This window comes from Jaculus jaculus, chromosome 16 (assembly GCF_020740685.1).
Source record: "Jaculus jaculus isolate mJacJac1 chromosome 16, mJacJac1.mat.Y.cur, whole genome shotgun sequence".
NCBI classification, from domain to species: domain Eukaryota; kingdom Metazoa; phylum Chordata; class Mammalia; order Rodentia; family Dipodidae; genus Jaculus; species Jaculus jaculus.
The window spans coordinates 21,719,924-21,744,912 of NC_059117.1; the positions used below are offsets into that span (position 1 = coordinate 21,719,924).

Sequence of the window (24,989 nt, forward strand, 5' to 3'; positions counted from 1 at the left end):
TTGCACCACGGGAGCTCCTGCCACAAATATACACAATGTTTGCTGGCCATAATCCTCTCCCACAATTCTCCTGTCTCCCCTCCATATCCTCCTTTACTAATCCACTGCTTCTTGCCAACTAATCCCTCATGTTGTGCAGGTTTGGCAAAGGGAGCAGCCGCCGCTATGAAGTCATGAATGCAATGGCCGCTTTGCGTTTGGAACACAGTATTTTAAAGCATTTCTCCCTTTGACTCTTACATACTTTCTACCACTGCTTCTGCAATGGTCCCTGAGCCTTGGAGGGGAGATGTCTTAACGACATCTCACTTAGTGCTGAATACTTCATGGTCACTTGTTCTCAGCACTTGGATGAGTTCTGAGTCTTCCCAGTGGTCACCATCATCTGAAAAGAGAAGCTTCCCTAACCAAAAATGAGAGTAGCATAATATATGGGTATAAACATGAATATTAAAGGGCAGTTTGGTGGGAATGATATATCCATTTAGCTAAACAGCAGAAGTAGCTAAGGAAGGTTTCTTGAAGAGTTAATATTTGGCCTGAGACCTGAAGAAGGAGAATGAACAGGGCTTTCTTCTTATTTCTTCACTGACACAGCGATTGTAAGCATGTGGGGGCGGGGGTCTGCATGCAAGAGTGAATGAAGAGACTGTGGCAGAGCTGGAAAACAGTGTTCTCAACAGAAGGACTCACAATGCAAGAAAAGAAAGACCCCGGTATATTTGAGGATCAAAATGGAGTGAGGTGCCCATATAGAGGTGGGCAGCGTTACCACATGCTTCCTGCCGACCTGTATATGGACACTGCATGGCATGGAGAGCTGGGCTCTGGAACCAGAAGTCCCCTTCCCTCCCTGCCTCGTCACTCCCTTGTTCTGTGACCATCAGTAAGTATGTCATCCGCTTGTGCTTCAGCTTTCTTGCCTACAAAATGGGAAATAATACTATAAATTAAACAAGCAAACCTAAATATAAATGCAAAACAATAGACTCATTCTGAGCATTAAATGAGTTCATTTTAGATGGGATAGAGAAGTTCCAGTCTGTGGTCTGTTTGTGGGGGTTGGTAGTTTGGTAGGAGGTTATCTTTTTGCTGGTATCCATTGATGTTTCTGGTGATGTGTTCCTTTTTTAAGCTGTCTTCCAAATGCCCTTTGCACATAATAGTGATCTTATATTCAATATAAAAGTCTTGGCAACAGAAATCTGGCAGAAGCCATTCTACATGTAGTTCAATGGGAGAAAGAGATACCACCAGTGAAGATACTCAACAGTGGACACTGCAAGCCTTATAATTGGCCAGCCAGGCCAAAGGAGCCAACGGGTGCAATAGAGGCACGTCTGTCATGGTGGAAACCAACTGCCCTTTGATTGGACTGGAGGCCTGCTCCATGGGGGAAAACACATCCCTGGTACTGAAAACTTAAAACAGGGGTAGTCATGAGCCCTGGGGGTGTAACATCTGCTGATGTCTGGAAAAATGTATATACTAGGCTTATCAAACTGCCCAGTAAGCACTTCTCTTAATATTCATACACTTACATTAACGCTACTCTCACTTTGGGTAGAGAATCTTCTCTTTTCAGATGGTAGTGACCTTGGGATGACTCAAAAGGTATCATAGTGCTGGAAAGAAGTGACTGGAGTACTGAGTAACATCTCGATCACACCTTCCAAGGCTCAGGGTCTAATGCGGAAGAGGAGGCAGAAAGAATGTAAGAGCCAAAGGAAGGGGAGGACTCCTTACAACATGCTCCTCCAGACACAAAATGGCCTGGATATCCATGACCTCATAGTGCCTGACACTACCTACACAAGACCATCATAAGAGGAGGAAAAGATCATGATATCAAGATAAAAGAGAGACTGAGATGGGGAGCAGATATGATGGAGAATGGAATTTCAAGGGGAAAAGTTGGGGGAGGAGGGAGGATATTACCATGGGATATTTCTTATAATCATGGAAAATGTTAATAAAAATTGAGGGAAAAAACGTCTTGGCAAATGTTTTTCATTTGTCTTTCAATGGTATTCATGGTATTTTTCCTATATAGAAACTTCAAAGGTTTATATAGTGACCCTGTTTCTATTTAATTTCAGTAGTTTAGTCTTATAGGCCAAAGAATGCTTTTCCTCATTTGCCCCTATAATTCTTCTGAAGCTTTTTACATTATGAGAGCTAAATATTTTTTCCAAATAAAAATTATTAAAGAGGGCTGGAGAGATGGCTTAGACATGGCCTGCAAAGTCAAAGGTTCTGGGTTCGATTCGCCAGCACCCATGTAAGCCAGATGTACAAGGTGGTACATGCATCTAGACTTTGTTTGCAGTGGCTGGAAACCCTGGCACACCCATTTTTTTCTCTCTCTCCCTCTCTCTAAAATAAATAATATTTTTTAATTTTTTGATTTATTTTTACTTATTTATTTGAGAGCAACAGACAGAGAAAGAGGCAGAGAGAGAGAGAGACAGAGAGAGAGAGAGAGAGAGAGAAAGAGAGAGAATGGGCACTCCAGTCACTGCAAACATACTCCAGACACGTGCACCCCTTGTGCATCTGGCTAACGTGGGTCCTGGGGAATTGAGCCTTGAACCAGTGTCCTTAGGCTTCACAGGCAAGTGCTTAACTGCTAATCCATCTCTCATTTCAATAAATGATTTTTCAACCATCTTTCTATGCATAAATGTATACTGAGAGACATGTATGCAATTTTATACAAATGGGGTCACTTGATTTCTTTTTCCACTTAGCATTTGATGGCTATCTTTCAACATATATCAGCACAGATCTATTACTCAATCTGATGTTTGCATCATATTGTATCTTTTTACCATAACTTACTAATTAGTAGACACTCAGATTGCCTTCCCAATTTTGATATTACCTTGTATTTTTATTTATAACTTTTTCACAGCAGTGAAAATATCTTACTAGCACACATGAAAAGAAATCTAGTTGCTGGTTAATTTACATGTATTGACATCAAACTGCTCTCCAGGAAAGTCAGACCAATTTAATCACACTAACAGTGCACCAGCATGAAGCAGTGCTATTTTTTTTTTAAATTTTTTGTGTCATTTTAATAACTTCATATGGAACACAAGCAATATCTCATCATTATTTTGTTTGAATTTTTGTAATTATTAATCAGCTAGGCCCACTGACTCAAAGAGACCCAGGAAATTAGACAAGCCCATTAAATTGGTGTGGCTCTGTAAGTGTGAAGTTAGGAAGCAAAAGGCGCTCAATTTCTCATGGCTGTTCACAGGCAGCAGATCTGAGAAAGAGCCTATGTTTCAAAAATGCAACATGCAGGACTGGAGAGATGGCTTAGCGGTTAAGCGCTTGCCTGTGAAGCCTAAGGACCCTGGTTCGAGGCCTGATTCCCCAGGACCCACGTTAGCCAGATGCACGCGTCTGGAGTTCGTTTGCAGTGGCTGGAGGCCCTGGCATGCCCATTCTCTCTCTCTCTCTCTCTCTCTCTCTCTCTCTCTCTCTCTCTCTCTCTCTGCCTCTTTCTCTCTGTGTGTCCATTGTTAAAAATAAACAAAAAAAAAATGCAACGTGCAGGTCACTAGGTGGGCTAGAGACTGTCTATGACAAATGAAAGCTATGAGTTAAAGTACAGCAGACATGGGAGGGAACCAGGCCAACATGCCTGTCGCTGGACTGAAGGCGCATGGCAATAGTCTCTCCAAAGGCTTGAGAAGAACCGATTATGAACAGAAAACGAATGGGGGAATACCATGGACAGTGCATGGTGGAGCAGGATGCAAGAGTTCTGGCCTGTGGTGGTTGAGTTTACCCTTCCTTCCACAGTCGTCCTCCTAAATGACGAGCTGGGGGTGTCCTGAGGATCAGTCATGGAGACTAACGGTGCCAGTGCAGGGGAACTGGCTTCTTGACAACTGATAAAACCAGTCAAGCTTCAAACATGCAGTCGGTTTGGGGGGCTGCTGTGAGTGGAGTGGCAGTGCTCAATCTCTCTCTCTCTAATAAAAAATATATTTTTTTAAAAAAATATATTTGGTTGCAAATATTCTTGTTTTTCTGATTTTGTGATAACCAGACAGGCTTAACATTCTGGACAGAACATGCACCTAATCCCCAGTCCTTGTTCTTTCCCCAGGTCTGGTTTTATAAATGCTGGTGGTAACCAGGGGCTAATTGCTTATATAAGCAAGCTGTGTGGTCATTGGATGGCTAAGATTCCAGGTTGTCTTTCACTGACCTTGGGATAAGTGTCAGTATAGCTATTGATACAGTGGTAGCCTGCTCTCTTGTCCAAAGAATGTGTGTGCAGTCGCCACAAGGAATGTTGTTGTTTTTTTTTTTAATTGGCATTTGTCATTAAATGAGTTGTTAAACTACTGGGGGTTTTTAATTCTTTTTTTTTTAACTTTTATTTTGTAAAGGCGGGGGGATATTTGGGAACATCCTCACTGAGTAGGAGAGCGCAGAAATGAACTAGGGAGTCTAAAACCGGACACCCATCCCCATAGGGTGTCTTCTCTTTTATTCTCCTTGTAGGCGAGGGGTCCCAAGTCATGGAGTGAAGGACCCTTTTCTCTTCTTTATCACCTACTTCTGGCCAAGCATTGGTCTTTGATTGTGTGTTCTTGCTGTCTCTCGGTCTCTTCTCTCTGTCTGTGTTAACACAGCTAAACATTCATCACTTGTTACTTGAGTTACTCTAGGATAGGAGTTACTCTTCTTCTAGGATAGGAGAATCCCAGAAAGGCCATCCCCTTGAGAGATGAGGAAACACTGCTTCTTGCAACTTCAGAACTGAGGGAAATTAGATAATGAGGATATTCCAGTTGTCCTCAAGCCAATCAAGAAAGCACTTCCTTCCAACCATTCCTTCTTTGAGCAGACCCTGACTTACATTTCTTGCCTCTGGCTCGTGTGATGGCTTGGGACTTGAACCGGAATCGGGCATTGCAAGCAAGCGCCTTTAACCCCCGAGCCATCTGCCCACAGTCCTTAGTTTTCTTTATAGCACCAAATATTATCTACAGTTCCTCACTATTCAGTTTTCAATCTTTTTTTAAATTTTCATTTATTTATTTATTTGCCAGCAGAAAGAGATGGAGAAGAGTGAGACACAGAGAGATGGCTTCTACATTGGTTTTTAACTGAAATTTGTTCTCCAGGATCACAAATGCCAATTGCACTGGTTGGGAATTTTCTCATTGCAGATGAAAGGAATTTCAGCCAAAAGCTCTTATGCAGAAAGCAGAATGTGTGAGCTAGTTGTAACTGAACAGCGTAGGGATAGAACCAACTGTAGACATGGATTCATCCAGGATTCAGCATCAAAATGGGGCAATAGAGGCATATATATATGCATGCAGTCTATATCCACTTAGATGGACATCTAAGGAGACCAAAAGTGTAAAAGTGTGTCGATCTTTTTATTTTTTAGAATATCATATTTAATCTTAAAAGATACTCATGAACTAAAATACCAAGCTTGTACCATTTAGCATTTCTTGTTTACAAAAACTTCCAGAAGGTGAACTTATACAAGCACAAGCTGTGGAATAAAACATCGGCATTCTGGGCTGGATAGGTGGCTTAGCGGTTAAGCGCTTGCCTGTGAAGCCTAAGGACCCCAGTTCAAGGCTTGATTCCCCAGGACCCACGTTAGGTGCATGCGTCTGGAGTTCGTTTGCAGTGGCTGGAGGCCCTGGCGCGCCCATTCTCTCCGTCTCTCTCTCTCTCTCTCTGTGCCTCTTTCTCTCTGCCTGTCGCTCTCAAATAAATAAATAAAAATAAGCAAAAAAAAATTAAAAAGCATCAGTATTCTGAAGCATGCAGTGCACATGGTACCCCTGCTGGTGTCATGGCAGTCCTCAGGTCTTCCCAGTGACACCAATCAGGGCAGCGCCAGGACCTCCTGGCTTCAGGGGACAGCATGTGACTTAGCAGGGCTAGCCAAAGACTTGATAGCAAGACACTGAGAGAGGATTCGCTACTGCAATGTGAACACAAGGATGTTATATTTCCAGTTTTTGGAGACCCTGCCTCAAAATGAAGGAGCAGAGGCTAGAAAGGCAGACAGAAGCGCTCTTATCTTCGTTAGCTATCCGAGTGGATTTGCTCCTATCTTGTCACATTCTATCACTTCTAATGTAGCCTTGATTAACACACAGGACTGGTCAGTAATCCCTAAATCCCTCATCTCTGAACCGAGCCACAGCTCTTGCACGCAGTGAGATTACTGTGGGATGTGGTCCAGTCAGAGTTCAATTGTCCTATGTGCGCACTGCACAGGGGTGTCGGGGCCCAGAGTGGAAGTGGAGAGCTATGTGCTGGCGTCAGGGCAGGTGTATCGCGCTCCTCTGAATAAAGACATGCCACAGCAACGGCTTCAGGACAAGCGACCACACTGCTTATCACCCAGGCTTCTTCCCGGTGCTGACAAGTCTCAGGCAGAACCCGCTCAGTCTGGTCTTTGGACACCATGAGAACAGATCCAACCCCACAGGAAATGTTCTGATCATCTCATCTTCATCATCTCATCTTCATCATCTCATCTCATCTTTATCATCTCATCTTTTCTCATCTCATCAACATATGAGTTGGTGTGATAAACACAGGAGACTTGAGGCAGTAAGATTGTGAGTTCAAGAACAGATTGGGGTACATTGATAAGAGAGAGAGGTGGGGAGAAGGGAGGGAGAGTAAAAAAGAGAATATTAATATATTTTATTTAGCCAAAATATTATTTCAACTTTTTTTTTTTACTTCTATTAAATCATGGGGGAAAAAAATCTTTAATTTTAACAAGGCTTCCAAGTGATGGTATAGTGAGGGAAAGTTCTGGGGGACATGTTTTGAGAAACACTGTCCTAGAGACTTGCATTACCTCGGTGTTCCCAAACACCTTTGGAGAGGTCAGAGTAGAGACCTGCTGAAATGTTTGAGCGAAGGCGGGCTTGTGGCTGGACTGAACAAGTGCCGTCTGCTCTGCCGCGTTGCTGCCATCTGTTGGCCATAATGTATATTGCAGTCACATAAACAAAAAAAAAAATAAAGATGGTTATTTGTGAGCCCTTGGTATTTCTGATAGCGTATCTCAATCTGATCTTGAAGTGACCTTTTTTTTTTTTTTTTTAAATTTCCACTCGTTACAGAGCATGGAAAATCTCCATGAGATAATTATGGATTCTCTTACCTGGGTCTGTCAGGATTGGTAGCCACCTTCTAAATTCACCCTACTGTTATTCTTATAGGTCAGAAGTCCATTCCAAGTGTGATTTCCTTGTTGCAGGTTTTCTATATCGTCAGAGGACAGCATTCAGAACAAATTCTTCAACATCGCTAAGCCCTATTAACTCCTCCAGCCATAAAATGAAGGGTGATAATTACCTTCTTCGTGGTTTGCAAACACATGGCTTGATCTATATGGAGAAATCTGTAAATATTGCTGTTGAACAAATCTTAATTGGAAAATGGTGACTGGACATATGACGATACTAAAAAATTAAATCTTTGTGTTATTTTTAAAAATCCTTTTTGGATATGTAAACTGAACTCTTTCTGGGTGAAATGATATGACTATTGGGATTTACCTTAAAGTAGAACAGGAGAGGAGTGGGCAGAGGCAGGGTGAAGCAGTGCTGGCCGTGATTTCATCACTGTTGAAGCTTGACAATGGATGGCACTTTGTCTGTTTGGGATGCATTGGAAAATTTCCCTAGAAATTAAAAATGACACCGTGCACAGTACAGGACATCGTGTGGTTTTGTCATAGTGGTCTGTCGGTGAACTGCTGCCATATCACGTCGGGAAGGGTTACGACTGTCATCTTAAAAGATGAATTCGGATGGCAGTGGCCACTGGGGTGAATCAAAACTCACCAAAGTGCTGAGAAGTTACAGTGGAGATCTCAGCACTAAGTGACACATTTCTATCACACCCTCCAGGGCTCAGGGTCCATTGCAGAAGAGGGGATGGAAAGACTGTGAGAGCCAAAGAAAGGAGCGAAAAAAATCACTGCTATTGCCAGACCCAATTCAGCATTCAATGCTCAGGTGACAGTTTTTAAAATATATTTTATTTTCACTTATTTACTTGGGAGGGGGAGGTCACAGACAGAGAGAGAATGGGCAAGCCAGGGCCTCAAGCCACTGCAAGAAAATTCTGGATGCATGTGCCACCTTGTGCATCTGGCTTACAAGGGATACTGGAGCATCGAACCTGTGTCCTCAGGCTTCACAGGCAAGTGCCTTAACCACTAAGCCATCTCTCCAGCTCTGACATTTTTGAGAAAAGAAATTTCTGCAATACAGTTTATGAAGGACCTCAGCGGAGAATTCCTTTCTCCACAATAAATTGTGTTGGTTGGGGAGATGGCTCACTGGTTAAAGGTGCTTGCTTGCAAAATAAATTGCTTACATTAAATCTTAGGTCTTCCTAACTGGGCATGTTGGCCATTTCCTGTAATCCCAGATATAGAGGATGGTTCCAGTCTAGCCTAGGCTATATAGCAAGACCCTGTTTCAAAAAGCTCTGCCCACCCCCCTTTTAAATTAGGCCCTACCTCTCGGCATTATGTGTATTGGAATTATCTACAGAAAGAGTAACTTTTGTTGGTTCTAGGGCATTCTGTAGGCAAACAACGACAACGGCACATGGATGATATGACTAAGGATTGTTTCTATTGCAAACCTGGACCCTTGCAGGATAGTACGGTGGGGTGGGGGGGGGATGGAGAGGTGGCACAGCAGTTAAGTGAATGTGGCCTGTGGTGTCCTCAGCAATAGGGTCTCACCATTTAGTTCTGGTGGGTAACCAGGCGCTTTGGTAATGGCCTGCGTTGTTTTGGGAGGGACCTCATGGGCCTCTCTGGCCAATAGCTCACTGTGTGGGAGGATAATCCAACTCTGATACTAGGTGCTTCTGCCCAATCTGTCTCTTGTTTTTAAAAGTTATATCTTTTACTTTTTTATTTGAGAGAGAACATGGAAGCATGCATGTTAGAGAGAGAAACAGAATTGGCATGCCAGGGCCTCGGCCACTGAAATCAAGCTCCAGAGGCTTGCGCCAGCTAGTGGGCATGTGCAACCTTGCGCTTGCCTCACCTTTGTGCATCTAGCTAATGTGGGATCTGGAGAGTCCAACATGGGTTCTTAGGTTTTGTAGGCAAGTGCCTTAACAACTAAGTCATCTCTCCAGCCCTATATCTTTTAACTACCCACAAAGAAGGATTCTTTGTGACTGATTCATGCCATCATTAGTTCTGTGTATCACTTCTTCTCCCTCCCTTATCCCGTTCCCCCTCCCAGACCCTTCCACCTCCAGTGTTCTGTCCCTGTACTTGCCTGTCAGGTATTCCTTCCTCTCATTCCTCCCTGCTTTCCCCCTCTCTCTAATCCTCAGCTTAGCTTTCTGACCTTCTGATGCTCACCGCAAGTGACAAACAAGTGAAATTGTTAGGATCTGCATATGAGAGAGAGAGAGAGAGGGGGGGGGGGGAGAAGACATGTGGGGTTTGTCTTTCTGAGCCTGTGCTGACCTCACTAAGTATGGCTTTTTCCACTTCCACCCATTTCCCTGCAAATGTCATAATTCCATTATTGCTTACCTCTGAGTAGAATTCCACTGTGCATGGGCAGCACATCGTCACTATCCATTCATCAGGTGATGGACATCTGGGCTGATTCCAGTTCCTAGATATTGTGAATAGAGCAGCCACAAAATGGCTGAGCAAGTACCCCTAAGGTAGAGTAGAATCTTTAGGATGTAGGCCCAGGAGTAATACAGCTGGATCAAATGGTAGATCTATTTTTAGATTTTTTTTTTTTTTTTTGAGGAACCTCCATACTGATTTCCAAAGTGACTGTGCAAGTTTGCAATCCCAACAACAGTGGCTGAGGGTTCCTCTTCACCACACCCTCACCAACATTTGCTATCATTTGATTTTTTGATGGCAGCTATTCTGACCAGAGTGAGACACAATCTCAAAGTAGTTTTAATTTGCAATTCCCAGATAGCTAAAGATGTTGAACATCTTTATAGACGTCTATTGGCCATTTAGGTTTTTTCCTTTGAGAACTCTTTGTTCACTTCCCTGCCCAATTTTTAAGTGAGTTGGTTGATTTTTGTTTATTTTTTAATTTAATTTATATATCGATTTATTTGAAAGAGGGAAAGAGAAAGAGAATGGGTGTGCCAGGGCTTCCAGTCACTGCAAATGAACTCCAGATGCATGTGCCACCTTGTGCATCTGGCTTATGTGGGTCCTAGGGAATTGAACCAAGGTCCTCTGGCTTTGCAGACAAACACCTTAACTGCTAAGCCATCTCCAGCCCCCTTGGTTGATATTTTTTATTGCTTCATCTTTTTGTTTGTTTGTATGTTCAAGGTATTAAACCTCTGTCAGATACATAGCTGGTAGAGATGATCTCCCATTCTGTAGTTTATTGACTCTGTTGATAGTTTTACTTTTGAGTACAATAGCATTTTAATCCCATGAGATCCCGATGTAAACCATTCTTTTTCTTTAAAACAAAAGAAAACTTTTTTGAGACACAGTTTCATGAAGCCCAGTGGGCTGGCCTTGAACTTGTTATAAATGCCTTGAACTCCAGACCTTTCTTGCCTCCACTTCCTAATTGCTGGTATTATAGGCATGTGCCACTATGGCTGGCTACCATGATGTTTTTATAAGAGCACAAATCTTTGTGTGTGCAGTTAAAACACGGCAGGTCATAATGTACAGTACAGTCTTGGATCCGAGCCCGGGTGTTTGAGGCAGCGTGCGTTGGCATTGTGTGGCATGAGGTCACGTGCAGTGTGAAGTATGTATGTGGCACGATCGGAACCAAGGCTACAGAGGAGTTGAGCACCGCCAGAAATACCTCAGTTCATTCATGACACACCTGATTTTGAATTAATTTTGGTCATTATACTTTCAGAAGCCTCTTACTGTTTCAATTTGTTTTTCCATCCCTACATTTTGTTACAAGCTATGGTTTAGGAAGCTATTTATCAGATAAACTACTTCATATTCATAAAGATAGGTATATTTCCACAGCTATATTTCTTGTATCCAAGCACCAGTTAATCTGATCACATCTAGTTTACTTTCAAAATCTGCTCTAATGTCCTTCCTCATGCCCTGTTGGGCCAAGAGCAAGCTAATAGCTTTTCTAATACAATTTTCTCCTACTTGTATATTAACCCCATATAGAGCAATAACCATTGCATCTCAGGATTCCTTTATTTGTGTATCTTAAGTGTTTGGGTCATTTGGTTTCTTTTTCTTTCAGTTTCTTGCTAGCCTGGATGACCTTCTTCTCTTGAAATTCTAAGTGAAACACATTCAGTGTATGAAAATAAAGGGACTTTCCAATGTATTTACACTCAAGTACCATTTCCACTTGGAGAGGTTTAAATTCTGTGAGGACAAAGACTGGAGAGAGGAAATCTTTCATAAGCGGCCAGAAAGCGGCTTCGAGAGACACACTTCAGTTCTCCAGTTCCTCTTATCTCAGTCTCGCTGAGGGGTTGGGAGCTTTAGGATATTTTCAATTGATTGAGCAAACCAGCAATGTAATTGTGCTGGTTCAAATTCCCTAACAGCGGCTAGAGGCAGAGAATCATTTCATGAACAGAGCAAGGCTTGGAATTTGAAATCAGGGATGTGAGTTCTGCCATGATCACTTCTCAAACGTGTGGGCTTCAAACGGTAGCTTAATCTCTTAAAGGCAGAAGCTGCCTACTTCATTATGAGAAATGACGGTGTCAGTGATGTTAAATGTCGGGATCATCACGTATGCCGACCAGGGCTCCTGTGTGGTGTGGCCGACAGGATTCAATAAAGTATGCAATGCACTCTGCAAGCATACTCGTCTTCAGAGCTCCGTATACACTCCCACTTCATGACCACCACCTTAATCCATTTCGTAGAAGATTCACTGCAGAACACTTACAGAGACTTAACTCAAGTAAGCTAGAATATATCTGGAAATGACGTCAACTCACCTGCTTGTCAAGTCCCTACTGAGAGTTAGAGCCATGGAATAACAATTTCTTTTTTCTTTTTTAGCCTCAACTAGAAACCAGCTGCATTATTTATAAGTGTTCTCTAATGCTGCTAACAATCTTCAGTGCAAGAGCAATTATCTCCTTTTTACAGATGAGGGATTTATTTAGAAAGATCAGCAGATATCCCAGCATACAAGCAGGGAAATGGCAGAATGAGGATTCCAACCTATAGGCCTGACCCTAAAGCCCAAAGCTCTTCTATCTACTGGGCTGGAAATTGTTATGTCTGTGTCCTTTATTCCTGTTTTCTCCATTCCCTCATTCCTCTGAGATCACATTCTCACATTCACAACATCCTAGCCAGCTTCTACAGGTCATGAGCGCATCATGACTCTCTGCCTGTGATAGAGTTCTACTCACTTTCCTTTTCTTTAATTTTTTTAAAATTTTTATTTATTTATTTGAGAGCAGGAAAGAGGGAGAGAGAGAGAGAGAGAGAGAGAGAGAGAGAGAGAATAGGCACACCAGGGTTTCCAGCCACTGCAAACAAACTCCAGAATGCATGTGCCACCTTGTGCATCTGGCTTTTGTGGGTCCTGGGGAATCAAACCAAGGTCCTTTGGCTTTTCAGGCAAGCACTTTAACCACTAAGCAATCTCTCCAGCCCTCACTTTCATTTTAACAGTTGTGTGTGTTTGTGTGTGTGTGTGTGTGTGTGTGTGTGTGCGTGTACACAATGACATAAGTGTGAAGGTCAGAGAACAACCTCAGGACATTGGTTCTCATTTACCACCTTGTTTGATACAGAATCTCTCTGGTTGCTTGCTGCTGCAAATGCCAGACTAGCTGCCCTGTGAGCTTCTGGTTTCTCCTGCTTCTGTTCCTCATTGCCATAAGCACATTTGGATTATGGACATATGCCTGCTGCGTCCAGCTTTACGTGCGTTCCAGGGACCTTAACTACAGTCATCAATCCTGGGAAACAAGTGCTTTTAACCACTGAGCATCTTCCCAGGCTCCCTCCCCTCTCCAACAATGTTTTTGTTGTTATTGTTTTGTTTTGTTTTTTTTCCTTGGCAGGGTCTCACTCTAGCCCAGGCTGACCTGGAACTTACTATGTAGTCTCAGACTGACCTCAAACTCACAGTCATCCTCCAAACCTTTGCCTCCTGAGTGCTGGGATTAAAGGTGTGGACCACCCTGACCAAATTTATTGATTTTTTTTTGGTCCTATTTTTTTTTTATTTGCAATTAGAGAGAGTAAGAGAGAAGAAAGAGAAAGAGAGAGAGAGAGAGAATGGGCATGCCAGGGCCTCTAGCCACTGCAAGCAAACTCCAGATGCATGTGCCCCTTGTGCATCTGGCTTACATGGGTCCTGGGGAATTGAACCTGGGTCCTTTGGCTTCACAGGCAAATGCCTTAACCATCCAGCCCTTGGTCCAATTTTTTTAACAAGTCTTTTATGTGTAAGGTGCTATTCTAGCCATTGACTGGGGTGGATCTTTGAACACAGCACAGGGGACATCTGAGTCCTCACGAGGCGTAGATTCAGGGGGCAGCAGACACCGCTATACAATGAATGTGAGGAAGGAAAGAGACAATGCCTTATGAAGATGGGAGAGGAAAGCCAGATTGGAGGATGTGGAAGCCTGGGCGAAAATGGCTGTGCTGAGACTTTCATGCGAGTGGCCAGGATGGGCTCCTAAGAAAGTGACTACCAGGGGGCGGTTTAAGGGAGGTGAAGCAGAGAGTCTCTTGGCTAACGCTAGGAGGAGAAGGATGGGAAAGGTTCTGTGAACAGAAGGCCCAGTGCAGGCTGGCAGGTGCCTGATAACCTCATTACGACCTGAACAGATGCTTGTCTCCTTGATTGAACGGTGAGTTGTCTGAAACCAGAGCAAAAAGATGATAATTGATGGGAATTTCTTGCATCCCTTGTAAGTGTGGAGCCGTAGCTTGTATCCAGTAGTTGCTTGAGGAGTGCATGCTGATACTTGACTTATTAGTTATGACACATCAGTAGCCTGAGATCTTTGTAGAGTCATTTTTAAAGCATTAATGGCAAATCCTTCTGTCCTTACCTCACTCAAAGCACACATTTCCTTTCTGGAGTTTCCTATTTTTCCCACTGTAAAGGACACAGTGAAATAACACTGCCCCCTTCTGGGAAGACAGTGCTAGTGACTCTTGAGTAAATATTCACGAGAGACTATTAACACTATAGAATTCAGTATTATTATTTCAACCTCCATTGCTTAGACTAGCATTTTGGTGGAATGTTTTTTGTTTAACCATAATCTAAAAAAATAGAATTTCTCAGAAAAAAGTAGATGACTAATAAAGGAAGTACAGTTATTGCCTCAAAACTATAAGATGTGTCAATCAGTTTGAGAACCATTGGGGCTGACTTTTTTCCAAATAGATTGGAAAAGCTTGTTTTAATTCACGAGAGAGAGAGAGAGAGAGAGAGAGACAGAGAGACAGAGAGAGAGAGAGAGAGAGAGGAGGGGGGAGGGAGGAGGAAGGAGGAGGGAGGGAGGAATGGAGGGAGAGAAAGAGAGAGAGGGAGAGAGAGAGGGAACTGGAGCTTGTTGCTGCTGCAAATGAACTCCAGGCACATGACTTTATAGCATCTGGCTATACATGGGTGCTGGTTTCAAACCCTGGCTGTTAAGTTTCACAACAAGTGCCTTTAACTGCTGAGCCATTTCTCTAAGCCCAGAGATGGGGAATTTTTTTTGAGGGGGGCGTGAGGTAGGGTCTCACTCTAGCCCAGGCTGACCTGGAATTCACTATGGACTCTCAGGGTGGCCTTGAACTCACAGTAATCCTCCTTCCTCTGCCTCCCAGTGCTGGGATTAAAGGCGTGCGCCACCATGCCGGCTTAAATGGTACAGTCAGGGCAGGACAACAAAGAGCCGAGGGCCTCACACCTGTGGCAGAAGGAGCTTCAGTGTAGGTGCCCAGAGACGGTGACAATAATGACCTGTTTAGATTCTTGATCTGGAAAATATCAGCTGGGCACATTCAGCTTCCTGCCAGTCTGCCACCTCCACTTCTTAAAACTTCATGTGGATTCTTCAGCTATGGGGAAAACTGCTGATAAATTCTGTTTGTTCATAAGTGAAGCAGTAATGATCTCTGAGGGCATCTGCAACCCAGAATTCTGATGGGCATACTACCAATTATTGAAGAGCTTTTTAAATTATATCAAAATTCAAAATTGCCCCACTACCACAGTGAGATCTCCTAGCTAAATCAGAGACTTCCATTCTCCTGTCCTCCTGGGCCAATGTTACACTTACCTCTAAAAGGAAGTAAATATTAATTCTAAGTCTCGGCCACTGAAGGCAAAATCAATCCATCTAAGACAGCCAAACCTATACAGGTTCATCATAAGACCTAAACTCCTATAAGGAGGCCTCTTATGTGATAAAAACTTAAGATTCCTTTCAAACAAGCAGACAAGTCTCCCGATAGATATTGATTCTGATTTTCTTTGCCAAACTTCCACTTAAGCTTGTGCCTTGTTCCAATGACACAAACCATTTCCTATTGCCGCAAACCATTATGTTTTGATGTTCCTAAATGCTTTTCTTCCTTTCTTCCTTCCTTCCTTCCCTCCCTCCCTCCTCTCTCCTCTCTCTCCCTCTCTCTCTCTCTCTCTCTCTCTCTCTCTCTCTCTCTCTCTCTCTCTCTCTCTTTCTATTTTTCAAGATAGGGTCTCACTCCAGGCCCAGGCTGACCTAGAAATCACTATGTACTCTCAGGGTGGCCTTAAACACATGGCAATCCTCCTACCTCTGCCTCCCAAGTGTGGAATTAAAGGTATGCACCACCATGCCCAGCCACCCTAAATGCTTTTCTCTGAGACAAAGAAAAAAGACCTTCATACAGATGGCGATGAGACATCCAACTGTCTCTCAGATTTCCTGGGTTTCTCTATACAGCAGCAGCCCTTTCTGAGCAAGACCCTAACAGCTAGCTTGAAGAAGTCAGAGTGGTCTGCGTGTCCTGTTCGTTCTAGCAGCAGTTCAGAGTTTCATCTCAGGACTGGGGAATGAAGAAGGATAGGAGAAAGCTAGCTTTTTAAAGATAGTTTTAGTTAAAGACTGAGGCTCAAAGAAAGAACCAAGAGATACCACCCCACATGCCAGCGCACCCTCACACAAGAATGGAAACTCTTGGCAGAAATGGAGCTCGTGTCTGACAGACACTGATCTAGAGTGAACCCTGCTGCCCACAGTCTAGCATGCTATCTAGCCAGATGGCCCGGGTGGCTGGCTCTGGATTCTGCTCTCCAAACCTACCAACCGGCCGGGTCTTCCGCTTGCCTATAAAGGCTTCTGTCTTCTTCCTGTCACTAACTCTACCTTGCTCCGCCCTCAGCTCTCCTCTGTTTTCTGGCTCTGCTGCTCCGTTCTTCCTCTCTTCATTCCGGCCACAGGGACACCTCACATGTGTCTGGCTTTCCCCTCACCCAGCCTGGCTGGGTGGGTGGGGAGAGCATAAAATTGTTTCTTGGTCTGGGGAACTTCTCTGCTCGTCTCTGCTTTATAGTTTGGGCTAACTTCTCACTTTGATAACGTGCATGATGTTCCTCTGGTTTCTGAATCTACCACGTGCACATTTTCCTTACACTACAGATCTACCACATGGGTGCTCTCACCAACTCTAGGCTTCCTGCCTGTGCAACTTCTTTAAACTTGGGGTAACCATAAGAGTAAATCTTCATTACTCACTTCTCCTTGGAATCTCCTGGCCTCTGCTTTGCTATCTACCCTGTCATTTTTTTCCCTTGAGCCTCACTGTTTGTCCTCTTCTGTAAAAACACACAGCAGATGCCATGCCAGTTCCTCCTGAGCCTCCCTATGCAAGCTCCTAGATTCTACTTTCCCAATACTAGCAGCTTTACTTTAATTTCTCTTTGAAAGCCTCAGATTCTCTTAATTCCACATGCTTGCAGCTCTACTTGTTTTTCCTCAAGACCCTCAATTTCTCTTAAATAAACCCCACAATTTGTAATTTTCCTCTCAATAAGCTTAATAATTCATGATTTATCCTTCCCGAGTCCATCATTATTAATTCTTTATTAAATGTAAGGCAGAACCCAAAACTTAGGGTGTATAAATTCTGGGAGACTCCTCCTGAACCCCAAAATCCTACATCAGTACCAGAAATGGAGCTATAGGATTTGGTATTTACCATACTGGGTTTTGGTGTTGTTTTGGCTTAATCTTTCCTTGCTAGGTCCCCATTCCTCTCTTTTGGGATGGGAATGTTTACTCTGTGCAGTATATGTTGGAAATCTCTATCTATCTATCTATCTATCTATCTATCTATCTATCTATCTATCTATCTGCCTATCTATCTATCTATATAGATATAGATACAATTATATATAATTACACATATATTATATATAATTGTATCTATATATATATGTAATTATATATAATTGTATCTATATCTATCTATCTATATGTATATATATAATTTTTTTACAGGGGTTTCCAGTTAAGATTACTTTGAGTCTCAGGAGAAACTTAGGACTTTTGGACATTACTGGGACTATTAAAGGCTATGTATACCTTTGAAATTGGACTAAATGCATTTTAGATCATCAGATGATCATGATCCCATGGAGGTCGGGTGCACAATGTTGTGATTTCAATGTAAAATGTCCCCTGTAGGCTTATGTGTTTGAACACTTGTCACCTTGTTTAGAGACATTGCAGAACCTTTAGGAAGTAGAGCCTAGCTGGAAGAAACAGGTCTCTACACACGGGAGGAGGTTTGAGGTTTTATAGTCCACTCCCACTTTCTGTTACCCCTCTGCTTCCTGCCCCTGGCTGCGATCTGACGATCCAGCTTCCTGCTCCCGCAACCATGCTAGCTCCACCATGATGGAGTGCTTCCCCTCAAAAGTGTAAGACAGGATAAACCCCTTTCTTTCCTTAAGTTGCTTCTGGTCGGGTATTGTTTACAACAATGAAAAAGTAACTAATTCAAGATCTCTGTTGCTTCCTCAGCTTTTGGAACGATGACAAACTCTGGGCCCCTAAAGATTATTGGACTAGTGAAAGGGTGAAGAGATAAATAGAGCTTGCAAACAACAAAACAAAGCCAGACTGATCAGGAGGATACTACAGTAGTTAGCACTCATCCTCAAAGCAATTGTTGGACTTCCCAGGCAGGGCGCCACTGCGGGGTTTCTCTGCTTTGGCTCCCTTTTCCTTTATGCCTGTGTTCTACATCTCAAGTCCACTTACCATTCACTTTGCTCCAGTCCCCTGGTGCTAAGTCTAGAACAGTCCCTTCGCTCGGCTAAGAATCTTACTTCCTTGGCTATCCATCTGGAAGAAATTCCACTGGAAATCCAGTACAAAGGGCTGCGGTGAGCATTAACGAGAGACAGGAGAGAACCCTGTAGAAAGGGCTTAGCATGCCTGCCCAACAGATGTTCATCCTTGCAGCCTCTTTTTCCCTAAGGGGAAACTTGGAATTGGCAGCTGAACTGATCTTAATAGAGAACATGTGGAAAGGAAGCATTAGGAATAAATGTCCTAAATTTAGGCCGGGAATTAAGGCAATGATTTGGTGGAGCTTAACTATTTTGGCCAGAGGGTCATTTAAGGACCCTGTCAGATCCCACTCTATATTCCGCCTTCGCCCAACGAAACTGATGTAATAAATAGCCTCCTCCAAAGGGTGATGCAGCCTTTAATCTAGCACTTGGGAGGCAGAGGTAGGAGGATTACCGTGAGTTTGAGGCCACCCTGAGACTACAGAGTGAATTCCAGGTCAGCCTGGGCTAGAGAGAGACCCTACCTCAAAAAAGAAAAAAAAAAAAAAAAGATGATGCAGATAGCTGGGGTCTACCTGGGTAGGAATCTTGGGTATTTCTTCCATTGCTAGAAATCCTAGGCTTTTGAGGGCCAAGGCCTAATGGCTACACTGGTAGACCCAGAGGCTTATAGCTCCAAGTCATAAGAGCTACAGCCTATTGTTCTAGGCTTTAGAAGCCAGAGACCTCGAGCTCTCAACCATCAGGTTGGAGGCTTATTGCTCTGGGCTGCACCAGCACCCGGCACCTCTCATGTCTCAGCTTGCGGCAACAGTGAGCAGTGGTAGCAGAGAGCAGCACAAGTCACAGCAGGTAGCTCCTTCCATTACTGCTCTTGTGCAGGCCTCAGTGCTGGGACCCTTAGACAGCAACGAGTGTTACTAGAGTATTGGGATCCCCAGCCCTGAATAACAACACATCACAGCTCTCAGGCAGAGTATATCTGAAACTAATGACCTTTAAGAACTTGTGGCTCTTTGGAACTTTTACAGCCCCCTACTGTTACTGTATTATACCATATGCAATGCACCACATACTATATTATACTCCAGTAACAACGGTTACTATAGCTGTTAGCACTCTTCTTGCTTCTGTCGTTCCTGTGGCCTCTGCTCCCATTATTGGCGCCCTGGCAGCTCTCTGGAAGTCTCAGCTGCTTCTCTTCAGTAGCGCTAATGTCACTGTTATGGCCGGTGCTTCTGCTATCACCCCACTATGGCCCTTCTGTCCTCTTCTCTTTTTACGTTACCAGCTCCTTCTGCTTTACTAATGATAAATATCAAAAGTAAGAAAGAAGGCCTTTAGTCCCAGCACTCCGGAGGCAGAGGTGGGAGGATCGCCATGAGTTTGAGGCCACCCTGAGACTACATAGAGCCTACTTCAAAAAAAAAAAAAAAGTGGGCTGGAGAGATGGCTTAGTGGTTAACCGCTTGCCTGTGAAGCCTAAGGACCCCGGTTCGAGGCTCGGTTCCCCAGGTCCCACGTTAGCCAGATGCACAAGGGGGCGCACGCGTCTGGAGTTCATTTGCAGTGGCTGGAAGCCCTGGCGTGCCCATTCTCTCTCTCTCCCTCTATCTGTCTTTCTCCCTGTGTCTGTCGCTCTCAAATAAATAAATTTAAAAAAATATATAAAAAAAAAGTAGGAAAGATGGGCTGGAGAGATGGCTTAGTGGTTAAGGCACTTGCCTGGGAAGCCAAAGGACCCCGGTTTTGATTCCGCAGGACCCATGTAAGCCAAATGCATGAGGTGGTGCATGCATCTGAAGTTTGTTTGCAGTGCATGCCCATTCTTTCTTTCTCTCTCTCCTGTCTCTCTTTCTCTGCCTTGTTCTCTCTCTCAAATAAATAGATAAAAATAAAAATATTTTTTTAAAAAAAATAGGAAAGAAAGGCCACTCCATAGAAACCCTTTATTGGGCCTAGTGTTACAACACCAGGGGATCAGCACCAGGAAGGTATCAGTAACCTGCTTATATAGCCAGTAAGGGTTTGTGGCAAGGGTGCCTGCAGCAATCCTAGCAGTCTTTCATGCAAATGAAGGCATATGTTTGTACCAATCATGGCACAGTCCCTCATGTAAATGAGAAGTTCTACTTGCACCATTCACAGCAGACCCTCATGCAAATGCAGGACTTTGTTTTCACCAGTAACAACTGATATGCTGAGCCACCAGTTGAAATGCTTACCCTTTGGAATGGTGAAGTGGTTGCAGACTCATTTCTATTCCACTCAGGTTTATCATGGCCAAAAAAAATAAAAAATAAAAAGTCATCCAACACAAACCATTTTAAAGGGTCCAGTCTGGGAGAGTGCCTTCAGGAGCCAGAGTGGTACTTTGGGAACAATAATGATTGCTGGGTACCTTCCTCAGGGCATTCCTGGAGTGTGCCGAGCAGCTCTTGTTGGCACAAGGGTAGTCTGGTTGGTTGCTTGTCTGATAGTCCTTTATGAAAGGCAGCTGGGCACCAGGGTGTCTAACGGATCTAAGAGATGTCAGTTCACTCTATCCCCAACATCTTAGTTTGTTTAAAGGAAAGGTAAACACTGAAGGGGGTGCTTAGCTGGGTACAGTAGCATATACACCCATATTCTCAGGACCAGGAAGAGCAGCAGGAGGATTACCAGTACAAGTCCAGCCTGAACGACATAGTGAGTTTGAGGCCAGCCTGGGCTATACAATTAAAGCTGACTCAACAATCCAAACAGAAAAGGAAGGGGTTGCTTCTGCTAAAGATTTATCATGAACGTTACCACTGTGGTCAACAGTGTTCAACAGTTCTTTAAAACTTGTCACACTGCCTAGGGAGAGTTAGGGCTCTCTTAGTTCTCAGCGGAGCCCAGTGGAAAATAACATACAGTGACTGGGATTTCTCTGTTGCTAGCATTGTGCTGAGTAGACAATCTTTCAGCCTCTCCCCATAAACTCCCCTGCTAGGTGTTATCCTTAAATGAGTCCACCGACTCCTATAAATGTCCCACAATTTAAATACCAGCAAAGTTCCAAGTTCATCTCTTCTGAGCTCTAGAATTGGGTTCTTAGTGACTTTCCTTCCTCTGTCTTGTCTTTCTGACAGCTGAAGTTCAATGAACTCAGCTCATTGACTTTCCCTAACTCAGCTCTTACTCCCGTGCTATCTTTGTACTGGGTTTTGCCCTCCACCAACCACCTAAGCTAGGTTGTTTTTTTTTTTTTTTTTTTTAAGAGAGATGGAGAGACAGAATTGGCGCAGCAGGGCCTCAGCCACTGCAATTGAACTCCAGACACTTCTGCCACCTAGTGGGCATGTGCCTCTAGCTTATGTGGGATCTGGAGAGTCGAACATGGGTCCTTAGGCTTCGCAGGCAAGCACCTTAACTTCTAAGCCATCTCTCCATCCCGTAAGCTATAATTTTTGAAGGCATCTTCCATGTTTCCTTCATTCCTTTCGTTAACCAGAATTTCTTGCTTGTGCTAAAATTTGGATGGAACGATCCAGTCTGGCAGCACAGGGATGTTGCAGGTCTTGTTGGGATTTTGCTTATGTTCTCCCACTTTTCACTTTTCTCCTGTGGGTTCACTCCAAACACACCTACTGTAAAGTCCCAGGGACTTTTTTTCCTAAAAAAAAAAAAAAAAAATTATTGCCTGCTGGTGCTCATCCATTCAACTCTTGGGGCAGGCCACATGTGCCAGTTAGATAAAACCTCTGTGAGTAAACTTCAACCAGTGACTGATAGAAGTTCATGGATGTATTTGGGGGAGGGCAATATTAACCATCTCTGTGCGATCTTCTAAGATCCCCAGTAAGTGTAAGTCCCAAATTCCCTTCTAAAATCATTTAAAGCAGCAGCCACCTAGATATTAAGATAAAGGGAGAAGTTTAGAATGATTATGAAATTTTTTTAAATTATGGATTGTAGGCTATTCAGAAGTATCATTAATCGTTAGTACAAGGGAAATCTCTCTTACACATAGGTGTCAGCTAATGGACGTGGAACTGGAATCAGAAGAAAAGTAGAAACTAGAGATAGGGCTCTAGGAGTTATCAGTGCAGGCGGGTTGGAGCTAAAACCAGGGAAGATGGCTTAGTTGATGAAGTGCTTGCTTCTAAAGCGCTTGAGTTCCATACCCAGCACCCATGTTAAAAAAAAAAAAAAAAAAAAAGTGTGCCAATGATGATGGTGCTGTGGAGGCAGGGACAGGAACCCCGGCGCCCTGGCTGCTAGTCTTGCTGAATTGCTGAGCTCCAGGGCCAGTGAGAGGTGCTGATTCAAAACATAAGGTGGGGGGAGAGATGGCTTAGCAGTTAAGGCACTTGCCTGCAGAGCCAAAGGACCTGGCTTTGATTCCCCAGGACCCACGTAAACCAGATGCACAAGGTGGCGCATGCATCTGGAGTTCGTTTGCAGTGGCTGGAAGCCCTGGTGCGCCCATTCTCTTTCTCTCTCTCCATCTCTCTCTCACTCTGCCTCTTTCCCTCTCTCAAATAAATAAATATAAATAAATAAAAACTAAGGTAGAGAGAGATTGAGGAAAACACCCAATATCAACCTCTGGCCTCCATATGCATGTACATGCACACACACACACACACACACACATTCACTCATACACTACACCACACCAAACCAGAAACAATAAAAAAGGGAAAAATGAGGCTGGGCATGGTGGTGCACGCCTTTAATCCCAGCACTCAGGAGGCAGAGGTAGAAGGATCACTGTGAGTTCAAGACCACCCTAAGACTACATAGTGAATTCCAGGTCAGCCTGGGCTAGAGTGAGACCCTACCTTGAAAAACCAAAAAAGAAGGGAAAAATGGCAAAAATGCTATGTGCTGTAGAATGGAAAGAAAGGGAAGTCAAGAACAGGTTGCTACAAAGCATCAATGTTTCAGATGTTATAAGAAGGATGAAGGAAGGAGACTGACAGGTTAGAAGTGCCTCATCTCTCAATAGCTCTTCATGGAGGCCACTTTGTCGACCATCTTGACTACTAGGCTATTGATATTTGAAGAGTTCTCTCATCTGTTATATAAGGTGAAGTAAGAATTAAGATTCAGTTTTAGGAAAGGGCTGTAATTAATATTGGTTAAGTGCCTATCATATACCAAACACTAAGTTTTAATTAATTAATTAATTAATTAATTTAAGAGAGAGAGAGAAAGAGAGGGAGGGAGGAGAGAGAGAAAGGGTGTGCCAGTGCCTCCAGCCAAATTCCAGATACATGTGCCACTTTACATCTTGTTTCATATGGGCTCTGGGAAATTGAACCTGCGTTGGTCCTTTGGCTTTGCAGGCAAGTGCCTTAACCAATGAGTCATCTCTCCAGCCCCCAAACACTAAATTTTTATTTTATTTTATTTTATTTTGTTTTTTTGAGGTAGGGCCTCACTCAAGCCCAGACTGACCTGGAATTCATTATGCAGTCTCAGGCTGGTCTCGAACTCATGGCAGTCCTCCTACCTGTGCTCTGAGTGCTGGGATTAAAGGTGTGCACCCCCACACCCAATCTCAATTTTATTTTTACTAAGATAATTATGTGCTTATTTTATGTTGTGAAGCATTAAATCCAGGGCCTCATGCAAATAGGCAAAAAGTCTACACATTGGGCTGGGAGGATGGATTAGCAGTTAAGGCACCTGCCTGCAAAGCCAAAGGACCCAGGTTCGATTCCCCAGGATCCATGTTAGCCAGATGCACAATGGGGTGCACACATCTGGAATTCATTTGCTGGAGGCCCTGGCATGCCCATTCTCTCTCCCTCTTTCTCTGTCAAATAAATAAATAAAAATGAAATAGTTTTTTTAAAGTCTACACATCATCTTTGAACACTTTTGCAGTCAAGTTTGCATTGCTGGCAGAAATCACTCAGCCAAGAGCAGCTTGTGGGGAAAAAAGAGGTTTATTTTGGCTAACAGACTCGAGGGGGAGCTCCATGATGGCAAGGAAAACGATGGCATGAGTAGAGAGTGGACATCACCTCCTGGCCAACATAAGGTGGACAATAGCAACAGCAGAGTGTGCCAAAAACTAGCAAGGGGGAGCTGGCTATAACACCCATAGGCCCGCCCCCAACAATACACTGCTTCCTGAAGCTGTTAATTCCCAAATCTCCATCAGCTGGGAACCTAGCATTCAGAACACCTAAGTTTATTGGGGACACCTGAATCAAACGACCACAAACACTTACTACCTGTGGTATGGGCATTAGCACCTGTATGATCCTTAGGTGAAATGAAGGTCAGAGAGATTAAGAAATGTCTTTAAGTGTCCATATTTGCTTACTATGTGGAGTAGGAATGTACACAGCCCTACCCAGCTACAAAATCTGTGTTCTTACCACCGTGCTATTAACTGCTCCAAAGCATTCCATGAAGGATAGACGACCTCATGTAACAGCTTCATTGTTTATACCAACAAAGGAAGGTTTTGAAATATTTCATTTGTTTGACTTATTGTATGTGTAATTAATAACTTATCTCCATTTTGCTCATAAGTTAATGAAGAACATTTGAAGCTTCCAGTTACAACTTCATTTCCAGCTGGTGTGGTGTTGCATGCCTTTAATCCCAATATTCACGAGGCTGAGGAAGGAGGATCACCTTGAATTTGAGACCACCATGGGGGCTACAGAGTGAATTTCAGGTTAGTCAGGTCAGCAA

The 24,989-nt window shown here is 43.5% G+C and overlaps 1 pseudogene; it reads left to right on the forward strand.

The window, feature by feature from the left end:
- The first annotated feature begins 4,030 nt into the window (after window positions 1-4,030).
- On the forward strand, window positions 4,031-4,158 carry LOC123455430 (annotated as a pseudogene).
- Window positions 4,159-24,989: the final 20,831 nt, after the last annotated feature.